This window comes from Aythya marila (genome assembly GCF_965140915.1).
Source record: "Aythya marila genome assembly, chromosome: 9".
NCBI classification, from domain to species: Eukaryota; Metazoa; Chordata; class Aves; order Anseriformes; family Anatidae; genus Aythya; species Aythya marila.
This window is the reverse complement of record NC_139050.1, coordinates 133850-146705: the sequence shown is the minus strand read 5'-3', so window position 1 is coordinate 146705 and position 12856 is coordinate 133850. Positions and strand designations below refer to the sequence as shown.

General features: G+C 47.1%; 1 long non-coding RNA gene across 6 annotated transcripts; it reads left to right on the top strand.

Moving 5' to 3' along the window:
* Positions 1-294: 294 nt before the first annotated feature.
* On the top strand, positions 295-10124 carry LOC309881112. Of its 6 annotated transcripts, XR_014318080.1 has the most exons (5): positions 295-401; positions 856-972; positions 6238-6686; positions 6924-7156; positions 8319-10124. It is a non-coding gene; the product is annotated as an uncharacterized lncRNA (long non-coding RNA). The 6 variants fall into 6 exon arrangements; XR_014318079.1 differs by lacking the exon at positions 6238-6686; XR_014318081.1 differs by lacking the exon at positions 6238-6686 and having other exon boundaries at positions 317-391.
* The last annotated feature ends 2732 nt before the right edge of the window (positions 10125-12856 follow it).

Here is a 12856-nt window from a genome sequence, read left to right as displayed (position 1 = left end):
TGTGTAAACGCATAAAGCTGTGAGTGGCGTTTTTTTTGTTTTGTTTTAGCTCGCACATCAGCACTGCTCCGTAAAGCTGTGCCTGCCGTTCTGCTTCCGCGCACGCGCGCAGCCAGGTGGCTCGCCTAAGGCGGGGGAGCCGGGCGGCGCCGCAGGACCTCTGCGCGCGGCGAAATGGCGGCGCCCTTCTCTGAAGCGGGGCCGGGCTCGGGACGCCACGCCACGTCGAAGCGCGGTGCCGCGACGAGGTTGGTGATCGGGTCGGTGCCTCCCCCGGACGGGGCGGGGCGGGGCGGGGCAAGGCGGCGGGCGGTTCGGGTGCCACGCGATCGGTGGCTTCTGCGGAAATGGCCCTTGTGCGGGGCGGAGGCGGCGCCGGACCAGACCGGGCGTGCGCGGGGGCCTGCACTGCGCAGGGCTTCTGGGGGCTGGGGGAGAGGGGGGCGGGAGGAGGCGGTGGCGGCGGGGGAAGGGCGGGGGGGGAGGTGCGGTTGCGTGCGCTTGGCCGACTCCCCTCTGGGTTGGATGGGTGCTCCGTCCAGAGGCATGCTGTGAGCTGTAATTCTGTGGTGCCGGGCGGCTACGTGGGCTCAGGGGTGCGCGGCCGGTCTTTCCCCGGGTCGGGCCGTGCGCGCCGGGAGGCGCAGGTTGCCGCTGGCTGCGAGCGCGGCTGCCGGCGGTGAGGCGAGCGAGAACTATCGGGGGTGCCTCCCCGGAGCGTCGGGCTGGGAGGGGTCGGGCTTGCGGCGGCCGGGCGCGGGTCCTCGCTGTGCTTGATCATTGGACTGTGCCTCGGAGGCTTTCCTCTCCCTGCGTTCTGACAGCCGGCTCTCTCCATGTTCTGCGGTTCACCAGGGCAGAAGCAGCTCCCCGCCGCTAGGACCCCTGCGGGGTTTGTTGCCGAGTGAGGGTGGTACGGCAGGAAAACTAAGGAAGGCTGCAGCTGGCGTGCTGCAGTCACAGGTTGTCCAGGTAAGTCGTAGCGACCTTCGGGTGAAATCGAGGCGTGAAGGGGATTTTGTTGGCTCTTTAGATAGCTGTTCCTACCGAAGATCCCACAGATCACAAAATGTAGTCGTAACCTTACAGTTTCTACGTTCTATAGCATTTTGTGAGAAACACTCTGTAGCCAATAGTTTAGACTCAGGCGAGGATCTCAGTGAAGTAGTAATTTATTCACAATTGCAATGGCGGGCGCCCCACAAGCAGGAGAGAGTGCGTCTACTAGTTCCATAACACAGTTTATATACTTTTTGATGACAGCACCCTCCCCTGTTTCCCCACTTGAGTGGGTAATCCAGGTTCACAATCTATTTGATGCCTCACAGACAGTGCATGGCCTTCAGTTGCAGGCTTGCTAAATTTCAAAATTCTTTTGACGTTTTTACTGCTTGAAGTGGTAATGTTTCTTCACTTATCTGACTTGACACTGTGATTTTCACCTAATTGTCCTAAGGAGTCTGGTTGTCTGCATTTTACAAGGTCGCCTGCTAAATTTTCTTATCACTGCACCCATATCTCAATACCACATTCCTTTCCTCTAAACAATATAACTCTGCAAAAATGACATTTTTATTCCCACAGTCTGTAGTAAATATACTGGCAGATGAATAAATGAGCACGTGACTCTACAGCTGAAATTAAATAACGTGCAGTTTCTTCTGTGTTTTATCTTTCAAAGCACGTTGCTGCCGAGCGCCTGAGCTTTTTGCTCACATTACCAAGGAAAGGAATGGCTGCGTTCTCCCCCACCCTTCTTTTTTTCTTTCTTCTCCCTCAATGACTGGGACTTAAAATGTTTTTCTCAGATGTCCACGTGTAAATTTATGAAAAAAAAATGCTGATGGTGTGCACTGACAGAATTGGGTGACTTTTTCAAGGTAGAGAGCAAAGAACGTATAAATTCCTAGTATGTTAGTGTTACTCTGTTAACAAAATCGATGTACTAGCCACTTGCTGTTCCTATTTTTTTTGGTTTGGCTTGGTTTTCCTTTCAGTAGTCTTTCCAAAGACCTTTGTGGAGGAAACTTTGTCCCACTTTAGCTTTAAGAATTATCCTAGAAATAATGAGCAAGCGCTTGCAGGGCTTTCCAGAATGCTAGTTGTGGTTGGTCAAGAAAGACTTGGGATGCAATTCCTTTCACGGAATCATAGAGTGGTTTGGGTTGGAAGGGACACTTAAAGATCATCTAGTCCATCCCCCTTGCCTCAATCAGCGGCATCTTTCACTAGGTCAGGTTGCTCAAAGCCCTATCCAGCCCAGCTTTGAGCAACTCCAGTAACGGGGCTTCCACAAATTCTCTGGGCAGCCCATTCCAGTGTCTTACTACCCTCATTGTGAAGAATTTCTTCCTTTTGTTCAATCTAAATCTGTCCTTTCAGTTTATAGCTGTTGTCTTGCCCTGTTGCTACAGGCCCTGGTGAAAAGTCCTTGTCTGTCTTTTTTATGAGTCCATTATACGTATTTAAAGGTAGTAATGAGGTCTCCCCAGAGCCTTCTCTTCTCCGGGCTGAAGTGTGACAGAGCTGCTGGTGCTAGCTTGCAGGTCAGTGCCAAACTACCAGAAGGAGGTTTTTACGTGCTTTTCCAGTTCCTTCAAAGGGAAGCTGAAGTACAGACAAGCTGACTGAGAACACTCCAAAGCGGTAGTTGCAAAACTTTTTGTAGGATGCTAGCTCTTTTCCTCTGTGAGCAGAAGGAAAGCTTGTTCGGGCACAGGTATCTGTCACAGGGATGCAGCTCTCTCGTTACTACTTCTGCTGACTCCTGAAACGATCCTCTGCGCTGGTCCGATATCTCTGCCCATCTGTGGCAAAAGAGTTTGTTTCTCAGATTGCAGAAGCAGCATTGTGGAATTTAGGTTTTGGTAGGTATCAAGGTTGTACCCCTGAAATCTCATCTATCTCAAGATACTACCTATCCTTGCAAACCTTGCTTCTCTGAAATCCAAGTTGTTGTCCTTACTCCAGTAATGCCAAAGGGAGAAATGCTCCATTGAGAGATTATCAGAAAGACAGAATCTGTATTGGCAAGCCTTCATCCCTTGGAATCTGTGGATTCCTTAAACTGGTCCTGGCATGAGTATTAGAAGCAAATGCTATCCAAGAAAAAAAAAAAAGATCTCTCATTTATAATTCTGTACTAGTTCCAGCTGACTTTGGTGACAGAATCATTTAAATTGGAAGAGACCTCCAAGATCATCGAGTCCAACCTCTGACCTAACTAACCAGTCCTCCACTAAACCATATCACAAAGCTCTACATCTAAACATCTTTTAAAGACCTCCAGGGATGGTGACTGAACAGCTTCCCTGGGCAGCCCATTCCAATGCCTAACAACCCTTTTAGTAAAGAAGTTCTTCCTAATATCCAACCTAAACCTCCCCTGGTGCAACTTTAGCCCATTCCCCCTCGTCCTGTTGCCAGGCACATGGGAGAATAGACCAACCCCCACCTCGCTACAGCCTCCTTTAATGTACTTAATAGAGAGCAATATGGTCGCCCCTGAGCCTCCACTTCTCCAGGCTGAACAATCCCAGCTCCCTCAGCTGCTCCTCGTAGGACTTGTTCTCCAGACAAGAGTTTGTTGCCCTTCTCTGGACTCTTTCAAGCACCTCGATGCCCTTCTTGTAGCGAGGGGCCCAAAACTGAACACAGTACCCGAGGTGCGGCCTCACCAGAGCCGAGTACAGGGGGACAATCACTTCCCTAGACCTGCTGGCCACACTGCTTCTAATACAAGCCAGGATGCTGTTGGCCTTCTTGGCTCCCTGAGCACACTGCTGGCTCATATTCAGCTGACTATCCACCATCACTGCCAGTTCCTTCTCTGCCAGGCAGCTTTCCAACCACTCATCTCCCAGCCTGTAGCACTGCTTGGGGTTGTTGCGCCCCAGGTGCAGGACCTGGCCTTGTTGAACTTCACAGAGTTGACCTCAGCCCATCAGTCCAGCCTATGTAGATTCTCTTTCAGAGCCTTCCTACCCTCAAGCAGATCAACACATGCACCTAACTTGGTGTCATCTGCAAACTTACTGCAGGTACACTTGATCCCCTCATCCAGATCATCGATAAGATATTAAAGAGGACTGGCCCCAGTACTGAACCCCAGGGGACTCCATTAGTGACTGGCCTCCAGCTGGATTTGACTTCATTCACCACAACTCTTTGGGCCCAGCTACCCAGCCAGTTTTTAACCCAACAAAGTGTACACCTGTTAGAGGACGCACGGCCAAAAGCACGACAGACACCAGCAGAGTCAGATCATGCTCCCTTTTATTGCCCGAATAGCCTAACTTTTATAGTGAACTTAGCAGGGGCTGATAGTGTTTTACACAAGATTATTGGTCAAAAGCACTCAGACAAACAACTGCAAGAAAACAACCCCCTTGTGATTAGCAGTCACGTATATCTTGTCCTTGAAGCCAGCTGCTGGTAACAATATTTTTCTGAATTCCTCAATTGGGCGACGTGGGAACGCTGTCGTGGGCACTTCTCATAGTTGCCCTGGTAGCTTGGTTTGCTCAGCTACAGCAGGCCATGGGATTTGCTAAGGCCTACTCCTGGTTGCTTAAAGCAAGCTCAGATCGAACAATTGTTCCACGGACTCATGTCCACGCCCTTTGTGCCAATTCCCAACATACGCCAGTCCAAGCCATGAGCATAGTAATAGTGAAAGTGATTTCACTCTACCAAATAAAAACATAAATTACTTTTTTTGACTGTCTTGAAAGAACGGTATTGATAATAGGTGGGAAAACCAGAACTGTTGCATTTCTAGAATTTTAGGTGGCCTGAGAAACACACAGCATGCACTAGAGTAGCTGCACGAAAGTATCTCAAAAATGGGCTCTTGCAAACAGAAAGACGTCTGGGAGGTTACTGATATTTGGTCAGAGTGGGCTGACTCAGCCATCATTCTGCCTTTGTAATATTTCATAGCGGTTTTGCGATATTGCTGGTCTTCAGCTCATGGAAGACTTTTCTTCCAGGGATTTTCCTTGCTGCTTTTACTTCAAACATTACCAGGAAACAAAGTCGGAAGTTCTCATGTGTCCCCTCAAGGCTAGAAGCTGGTTACCCAGCAAGAGGCTTGCTTGAGTCATGAGTTCACTAGCTGATTAAATAACTGGCCTGGGACAGGAGCGTGTGGAACAAAATACTGCGCACAGCACAATCCACGCATTTGGTTGCTTAATGCCACAGAGCTATGCTTTTGTAGCAGGAATGTGTCAGAAGCAGCAGTAATCCAGGGAAATGACGCAAACCTGGAGGTAGGCGGTCAGCTTTGTGAGCAGGGAGTGCTGGTGTGGTCCTGCTCCCCTGACTACACCTGTTGGAATTAAGTAGGAGAAGAGAGTATGGATGTGGTATTTCAGCCCTTTCAGGGAGCTGAACATCACCTGAAAAGATTATGATATCCCTGCCCTGAAGGACCTGCCCGCCGCAGTCTGTAGCATTGTGTGCATTTGTAGATTGATGGGCCTGAGAGTAGAGCACTGTGGGATGCTGGGGCTGGGATTTGATTTGGGGATTCTCCCCTCCCCTCCCCCAGCCCCACGAGCTTATGTTTTATGTTTAAGCTTGGGAAATAAAAAAGGAAAGCCTTACAGAGCCTCAGCTCCACCTAGGAACGAATAGCAGTGTGTTTGCCTCTGGAAGAACTTCCCACTGCTGAGGATGGATGGTGTGGATCCCAAAATGAGGGGGTTGTGTGAGAGCTGGTGATAGTGCCAGCAGGACTCCACAGCTGACAAGAGACATCGTTGGTTTTGATGTCCATCACAACAGAAAATGCTCGTCTCATTCAATTTGAGGAGGTATCAAACTCACAGACAAACAATATCAGTGAGGCTCTGTTATGCAGCCATGGTGAAAGTTTAACATAGCAAAGAAACAGTGTGTATTAGGTAAGGTGAAAAAGGGAGTCACACCTCTAAGAAGTCCCATTTTTTGGTCTTTAAGCTTTTTTTTTTTGGGGGGGGGTAGGGGGAAAGAGATGAATATTACCCTCCAGAAAGGTTACCAAATCCATGTCAAAAAAGGTCAGCTGCTAAAGCTTTTATAAATGATCTTTGTACTGCAAGTTTCTTTTTTCATGAAGCCAAATTGAGATAAATCCAAAAATGTCTATGGGTTTAAAATAACGCTTAGTAAAATATTCTTGTCATTCACAATAATAATGGAGTGAATGAACTTGTTCCACAGTGACCTTACTTTTTTTTTTTTGTATTCCAGCAAACTGTGTACAGTCCCAGGAGTACAGTGTTGTGTAGCATTGTCATTCTGCTCCACCACTCTAATGTCTAACAAAGTAATGCTTTCTGGATGTTGTCTACAAATTCTTTCCTTACTTATGTAAGAAGTCAATGCATATATTGCATAGTTTGTCATAGAGCATAGCTGAAGCATATATTGCATAGTTTGTCATAAAGCATAGATGAAGTACTGTTATATTTATATTTATGAAGACAGCCGAATCAGAGAGAGCAGCTCGGCGACTCCCCCCGAGAAGGCCATTAAGATAAAACAGTGAACTTTCTACCATATATTAAAAAGCCTGGAGGAATTAGCATAGCTTGCAGAAAATTATGCTGGAAAGAGATGATATTTGACAGCAATCATGAAAATGTCATCTTTTTACCAAGAATGATGAGAATTGATGCGTCTGCCCTGTGTTTGGATAGGTAAGTGAGTTAAGAGGAGCTGAGCATAGAGTTTGCAGGGGAAATGGGAAATGAATGAGATCATTTAACCTCTTTTCCATGCATTTATAATCCCATACTTTTGTTATTATCCAGAATTTTTAATGTAACTCTCTATTTCAACTGGTTCAGTTGTATGGATAGCAGCTAACTATAAAAAGAACTGAAATCCTGAAGTGTCCTTGGAGCTGCTAACTCTACCTCTATATGTTCCCTAAGAAAATGTCACAGATTTAAAGACGGTGTGTATTAAATGAAGGATGAGAAGAAACACCTTTTTCGGATATTTGCACTCCTCTTCTTCAGCTCGTGCAGAAGGCTGACAGCCTGCCTCACTCTCATTAGTGCTGTCCCACCAGCTCCTTTTGGAGCTCAGCACTGCGTTTGGCCTGCTGCAGTCTTCCCAATCCCCTCATTTCTATGCTGCAACACCACCATCCACTAGAAGTCAGGTAGGATCTGAAGACCTTTGACACTGCTAAATGATCAAACCTCAGCTGTCAGTTTTAGCCCTTTGTATTCCAGTTGTTTGCTTTGCTGGGCGATGGTTTCATTTTTTTATTTTGTAATATGTTCTTTGTAGAGGTTATTTTAAGCAGACAAGTAGGTAGCCTCCTTCCTTCAGTGGATTTGTGCAGGTTTTGGCTGAGCTTTGCACATCTGAACAATTGCCCATTGGTTGTTCTGGTCTTGACACATCTCTAAAAACTTTGTCTGCCTCGCCTCTCCTCTTTGTGTATTAAGATGCACATTCGTGCAAAAATAATGTATGCTTAAAGATGCCCAGTGGTTATGGGGCATTTTCAGCATTTCACATATAAGGCTCCATGTTTACTTAACTACTTAAGTGGAGTCCTGGCTTTAAGCGTAGGTGTAGCTAATGATTGTTACTCAAGTGGTTATAAAATTTAAAATGTTTGTTTGTATATATATAGATGAAACTGAGTCTGTGGAGTGAAAGACTTTTCTGCTTGTTGCATATACTCATGTATCAGCAGGCTCATATGCAAGCTGATTGAAACTGGATGCCAAGCTGTGCCTTTTTTGTTGCCTGGAATATGCAATCTGTGCGCCTTGGGTGTACCTTGTCTATTAACTATCTTTTACATTGTGTCACCCCATTAATAATATGAGTGGATGTACCCAGCACCACCTTGGGGCTACATAGAACGTGGAAATTTCTAGTATGTCAGTGTTACTCTGTTAACAAAACTGACTTACTAGCTGCTTGCTGTTTCTGTTTGTTTGTTTGTTTGTTTTTGTTTTTTGTTATTCTTTTCAGTAGTCTCCCCAAAAGTTTTTGTGGACATGTTGTGTATCTTTTCTATTCTTCCAGGATTCATTTGTCAGGAAAGATGACCATGAAATCCGAGGGTTGTGGACAACCATCTACCAGATGATTGTTGCAGATGCCTTTGATCACGTTATTTGTCCTTTTAGCTTGCTCTTTCCTTTATCTTGAGTTGAATTTTTTTGCAGTGCTATGTTTGCAGTGGTAATATTGCTGCTGAGGTGCATTTAATTAAAAGTGATTTTAACGGTAATTGTGAATTCATTGAGTGTGGCTTTGTATAATGACTCCCATGATCATAACATTTTTTTCCATTGTCACAGATATGAGAAAAGTTCTTTCCAGCAAGATGTAGAAGGAATTAATTATACCTCTGCCTCATCCTGTGAGACCAGAAGACATGGAGTAATTGTAAGCTGCGATTCTCAGGAGACGTACTAGGAGTCTCGGGTTCCTTCTCTGCCTGCCCCCCAAGGCCTTTGGGATGAGAAATCTTAGGCTATATGTTTTTCCCTGTGAAATACTGTTGTGTTAAGGGGTGTAGCTGACGAACTGTTATGGGTCTGGTCGGATTCAGGTTACTGAACTATAATGGTCTCATGGTCACGGATTCACCTGTAACATAGCATGTCCTTGATCTAGTCACGTTCAATGAGTACTACCACGGCTAGGAACAATGCAATGAAGGGCAGCTTATTTTGGGGGTGTGGTGGTTTTACCGTGCTGGGCAGCTAAACCCCACAACCGCTCTCTCACTCCCCCTCCTTTAGATGAGGAGGGGGAGAAGTAAAGCAAAGAACAACTCACGGGTTGAGATAAGGATAATTTAATTAAAGGGAAATAATAATAATAATTAAATAAAGATTATTATGAACTAAACAATTTAACTAAGGGGAAATAAAAAGGGAAAGGGGAAAAGGGAGGGGAAAAGGGAAAAATAAAAAGAAGGGAGGAAAACAAACAAATAAAACAAATGAAGGCTATATGGAAGTGCAGAGGAAAGAAATTACTCTCTACTTCCCACAAATGAGCAATGATTGACCACGTCCTTGAAGCAAGGCCTCAACGCACGTAGCCGGTGTTCAAGAGGAGGCCCGACACTTTCCCAACGAGGGCCCACCCCTCCCCTCTTCTTCCTGTTCCCACCTTTTATTGCTGAATGTGACATCACATGGTATGGAATTTTGATTGGTTTAGGTCAGCTGCCCTAGTGATGTTTCTCTTCTCACTTTTTGCCCACCCCCTAGGAGGGTTAGAGAAAGGCCCAATGCTGTGCCACTGCTGCTCAGCAGTAGACACAACACTGGTGTGATAACACTGCTGTTCCAGCTACAAGTACAGAGTACGGCACTGTATGGGCTGCTGCCAGGAAAGTTAACATTCCAGCCAGACAGGGCGGGGGGGGAAAGGGCAGCAATGGTGGGGGTAGGCCTGTGCCGTCTCTGCTCCCTGGGCCAGGTGTGCCAGGGCTGGTCTGTGCAGAGGGAGTGATGGGCGAGTGTGACCTGGGCTGTGGCTGCTGTGGAGGAGCAGGTGAGGGAGGGTCTGGGGCTCCCTGGTGTAATACACAATAAATGTTTGTTCATTGTCTTTTGTATTATAAAAACAAGGAGTTCCGTTTGAGGAGCAGGAGTTGCAAAAGCTCCCTGCTGAAGTAAGATGTATAATACTTGGCTAGACACTATGAAAATTCTTTTGCTTAATGTAACAAAAAAGAGAACCCCCTCCCCTTCTCTCCTTCTGCATCTCAGTTGCCTCTTTTGTTCAAAGACACTGCTGCAAAGTTCATGTAACCATCTCCTGATAAGTTGCTAAACTAGTGTATCAACATCCTGCATTCCTGTCTCACGCTGGGCCAACATGACCAAATAAAAAAAGAAGTTGAACCACAACGCGGAGGAAGACTACGGCCTTCATCTTCACGACCACCAGAGGGACAGAGACAACCCCCTAGCAACAGTGCGCGCAGTCGCAGAATACACCAGGATGTGCTGCGTAATCCTGAAATCACCAAGATATAAAAAGGGACCGTGGGGGGGGTGAGGTGCGCGCCGTTGGCGGAGCCGAGACTCCCCGGCCGCCCAGCGCTGTTTTGCTTGCTGTTGCTTACTCAATAAATTCCTTTCTATTATTAATGCAATGCTCTCTGAAAATTAATTAAGGGGGCAACTTATAACACCTGGTATGGGGGATGGAAGGATGTTGAGGAGGCTGGGTCCTGCGGGATCGGCAGCTGTGTTAGCATTCACAAAGGCACATAACCACAAAGTGATTATATATGAAGGTGCTTTTATTTGGCGCTGGAAGTTAGGGGCATGTCTGCCCAAATACAACTTTGATTTGCTCACACAGCAAACATTTATAGAATTCAGAAACATACATTTGCATAATATACTCGTAATCAGTTATCTTCATATTCATTGGATAAATGTATATTCCATCTTCTATAAGCACAGCCCCTTTATTAATCTGATTGGTCCCTTTACTTATCTCTATTTACCTTTTTCAGTTACTTAGATACTTTACTGATTACATTGGATTTCAATGGTATTTACCTTAGTTTCCAAACTATTCATTCACCTAGCAATAATCTCGCAGATACCCATAATACTTATCTTGACTATCTCTTGTTTAGATTAAATAAACATTTATGGTATGCATTGCTAGTAGCAATACTGGTTTCACTACCAAGACACCTGCTGCTTTGTTAATGTTTACCAAGAGCTGGGGTAGGGAAAGCTGCAGGGGGTAGGCGGCTGGTTAGGAAGCACAGATCGGGCTCTGGGATGGTGGCTAGGAGCATCTTGCCCCGGAGCATGCAGGGAGTTGTGGTCTTGGGGCTCTGGCCTTCTGGTCGGCCACATTGGTTTCCGCAACATGCCGGGAACGGTAGTTTCAAGTTGCCACTCGGCACGGAGCCATTTAGGATGGGCAGGTACTTCCTCCGCGCTAGTGGAGCGGGGTGCCTTTTCTGGTAGTTTCCGTCTGGTGTTCCCTCAACGAGCAGACGGCCTGGGAAGCCGTACCTGCCGTTCTGCTTCCGCCCATGCACGGAGCGGGCTGGCGCGGCGTCGAACAGCGAGCGGTGCTGTAGAAGAGTCGCTGCATGGCGCGTCGCTCTCTGCTGGCGAGAGGGAGGTACTGCAGGCGGAGACGACGCGCATGTGCTGTGGTAATTGCCAAGATTGGTGCCCCGCAGCATGCCGGGAGTTGTGGTCTTTGGGCTCCGAGCATACATTCGGCCACTTTGGCTTCTGTGGCATGCTGGGAAATGTAGTTCCAAGCCAGGAGCAACATGGTGACGGGTAGGAAGGGTAGTTGTTTCCTCTGCACCAGTGGACCGGGGTGCCTCTTTGCCGCTTTCATGTGGTTTTTCGCACGGATCCCACTGCTTGTGTTAACGATAAAACGTTTTGAGAAGCCGTGCCTGGTTCCACGCAAGGGGACGGCGAAAAAGCAGTACAGCCGGCAGGGCCCGGCGTGCATGCGCGGTAGTGGTGCGTCGCCCTATGCCGCCACCTGCTGCTGGGAACGTGATACTGCAGGTGAAGCAGCTGGGGCAGGGAAAGCCCCGGCGGGGCGGGGGGTGGGGCGTCGGGCTGCAGGGCGGGAAGCTGGGGGCTGGCTCCGGGGTATCCGCAGAGCCAGGTGACCTGAGGGGCTTGCTGGGAGTCGTGGTCTTTGGGTTTTGAGCTTCCTGTTGTTATAAATTAAGTCTCAACTCAATCTGAATTTAGTAATATTTGTAAAAGAAATATTTATCAAAGGTATAAAAGGCAAGTAAACAGCGCTGGGTGTGCGGGGAGTCTACGCTCCACCAACACGTACACACAAACATCAAACATTCTAAATATACAGAACATTGCTTTTACATACTAAACCTGAGTATGCCTATACAATCAGAAAAGGTAACAAACAATCCTTTAAGTTCCATGACTTAACAGTCTCCATTTTCCATTCCTTTTGAACAATATGTCTTGCTATAAGTTGTCAAGCAACTCGGCCTTCGGGCCTTATGTATCCCGTTCTTCCCGGATCGAAGAAAAGCATATCCATCTCCTTTTCAAGGCCAATGAGGCCTGGGTCAAAAGGCACATCCAGGTCACCAGGGGGCGTAACAGCAAAAGCTTTCGACGGCTGTAGCAGCAGAGGGGCCGACGGCGTAGCAGTAAACGAGCCCACAGCTCCCTCACTGTCTGGCAAACCACACGTTTCTGACTGTGGTCCCACACAGCTCTTTAAGGCCTCAGAGACTGCTCACCAGGTGCCAAGCAATTCCACTGCAACCTTGTCGTTTTTAGTTGCAGAGTCCCATACCTTGACCTTAACTTGGTCCCATATTTCAGGGTCATAAACTGTCTGATTGTTAATAAGGAGAATAAGCTGTAAAGTTACCAGGACAGTCTTTGTTTCTAAGGACGTATGATTCCCCATAATGCGCAACTGCTTACCAGTGAGGGGCAGTTGTGTGCGCAGGTTTGCTTCTCTCAGCTTGAGCTTCTTTCCAGCTCCAGTGCATCCATTTCCAGCGACTTTCAGTACGAGCTTCTCTGAGCGGTTTGCTGAGTTTGGCCGAACCCATCTTCATGAGGCAATCAAAGTGTTCCTGTCCTGGTCTCCATTCTGCTAGCCTGTTCCTTTTCATTCTTTTTTCCTGCTTCTTTATTGATGACGTAACTTCATCGTGTTGCCTTTTTTTATTTTTTTTTTATCTTGAGGACAGGCCCCCCTCTTATACCCTTCTCCCCACAGCAGTCCTTTTCAAAAACAACTTTTCATTGGTCAAACAACTTTGCAAATAACAGCAATGGCAAACACCCAGAAACTTTGGTTGGAGAACAAGCAACCCGAGACTGCATGG